Raw genomic sequence first — 2,327 nt, 5'->3', positions numbered from 1 at the left:
AAAAAAAAAAAAAGTCAGGAAACCTTGGGAAAGTGTCTGAGAGAGACTTTGGAGCCTGCTATTAGAGACACATCCGGCCACTCCCTAAGTCACTTCCAGTTCTTTTTTTTTCCTTTTTAATTAGTTTCTTGGCTTGCCACACAGATCAGTAAGTGTTAAAGACTGCATGACTACTGATTTGCTAAAAGCCCATTTATTCAATAGCACTCTGGAAATAATTATGTCGACTATTCTATACACATATATTACTACCAGTGAATGAATGATCCCCTCTGCTTTATTTCAGTGTTGGCAGAGACATCTGCGGTAGACATTACTTCTAAAGCAGCTTTGTATGATGTATAGAAAGAAGTCCCCAAATCCATAAACCTTTGCTTTCTTACTAATATTAACTAGAACAAGTTAAGGATTTTATGATGGCAAGAATAAGAGTAATGAAGTAAGAATTTCTAATTTTTGGACAATGGTGAGAAGCAGCAACATGACTTTTCTCCATGTATTATCTTTTGTTAGCTGGAAAAGACAGACATTTCCAAGAATCTTTAAATTTCACTTTTGATAAGTTAATTTATTTCCTGGGTTTTATAAGTTTACAGTAACTTTTTTTTTCATACATTACATCTATCTAATTTACACCTACCTCTATACATCTGAGTTAGAGTTCCCCTGCAAATTCAAGCTCCATTTTCCAAGAAAATGCAGGTTGTTCTGAATATTCTCATTTTCAGAGAGGGGTCTGAAGTGCTCCAAACATCTCAATAAACATTCAAATTTGCTCTTCTTCAGTGCCAGAAAAATGTTGAAGTAGTTTATGCCACTCACTCACCAAAACATAATTATCTAAAAATGCAAAAATCTCTGACCTGGAACTGATTGCAAGACACTTATATCAGTTTAGCCCCAAACCCATCTAATACACACACCATCAACAGATTATCACTGAAACAGCTCTTTGAGGCACAGTCCTTCCTTTTATCTGAAGTATGTAAAACGCTTATTACAAGGGAGATTTAGTTCTGCAATGAGCTTGTCAATTCTGTAATAATCAATATATATTTATAACATCAAGTAAGATTATTGATCCTAAAGTTTTTGGACGCGAGTCTGCAGCTTAAAGCTCAACACTGCCTCTGCCAAGTCCTTAGGACCATACGTGGTGCTGCACTGGGACAGATGAAGTTTTCCACAAGCACAGGTAACCACCCACCAGTGCTAAGACATTTGGTTTCCCAGTGCAAACTAAGGTTTTTTAGATATCTGCATTGTGTTTGACAGGTGAATGCCCCCAAAATGCTACAGCAGCAGTTGTTGCGAAAGGCAGACTGACATTTTTAAATGGTAGCACCTTTTTCTCACTAAATATCAACACAGGGCAAAAGTAAAACAGGGATGAACTTGCTTGAGGTGCTGCTTTTAGAAGTTAGTTAAAACTATGTATGCATGTACAGAAAGATGCAGAGAAGTGCCACTTCCATCTGAAAAACATAAATGTTGAATTCTTCCCCCTTTACGCAACCACAAATTTACCCATGTGAGTATCTGATGGTCCACAACAATTTTTAACGGCTTCTTCTCCATCACCCCACCCTGCATCTGCACAGACATGAATTTTAAGAGGCTGAAAACTTAAATAAAAGGAAATGGGTGTGCGTGACAGAAGTGGAGAGCTGTGCTGCAGATATAGCTGAATTCAGAGTTGCTCACGGCTTTCTTTAAACACAGAGTCTTTTTGCTTTCTCCGGTGTGTAATTTTAGCTTGGGAGTTATTCTGGGGAATATTTCAAGGACAGGCGTTGATGCAAAGCAAAACAAAAAGCTTGGCCCTTGATACACGGGCTGCTCCTCTGAATATGGCACTGAAGGCGGCAGGTTGGCTCTGCTGGAGCCCTGCTGGCCTCATGATTCCCGCCACAGTGCTGCGGGATGAGGGAGAGGATGGAGGCCTTGGAAGTACACAGTGCACCCTGTGTGCCCCTGGGGCTGTCCTCAAGGCAAAGGTAGTGGGGATTAGCCATGCAGATCCCTAAGCCACAAAAGGGATGTTTTCTCATAATAAATAACTAGATAGATAGACAGATAAATAAATAAATAAGGGGAGCTGGAAGGGACATTCTGGGATGGCTGAGATCTAAAGGAGACAAGGCAGGCAAGCAGAAAGGTAGGCATGAGATGAGGGACAGGTGAGGTGAGAAGGGCAGGAGGCGCGAAATGGCGGCCACCCGCGTGAAGGGCCCAAAGGAGTGGCAGCCCCGTGGGGAAGGGGACAAGCGAGGAAGGAAGGGAGGAAGGCAGAAGGGGCCGAGAGGAAAGTGAGGGAAGAAGAGCCG

The 2,327-nt window shown here is 41.6% G+C and overlaps 1 protein-coding gene across 1 annotated transcript in view; it reads left to right on the top strand.

Moving 5' to 3' along the window:
- The window catches only part of PTPRB (protein tyrosine phosphatase receptor type B), a 66,633-nt gene that overhangs the window by 12,365 nt on the left and 51,941 nt on the right, over positions 1–2,327 (top strand). The window lies entirely within an intron of this gene.

The sequence above is a fragment of the Meleagris gallopavo genome, chromosome 1 (assembly GCF_000146605.3).
Source record: "Meleagris gallopavo isolate NT-WF06-2002-E0010 breed Aviagen turkey brand Nicholas breeding stock chromosome 1, Turkey_5.1, whole genome shotgun sequence".
Classification (NCBI taxonomy): Eukaryota; Metazoa; Chordata; class Aves; order Galliformes; family Phasianidae; genus Meleagris; species Meleagris gallopavo.
The sequence above is the reverse complement of the archived record's forward strand: the minus strand, read 5'-3'. Positions and strand labels throughout refer to the sequence as shown.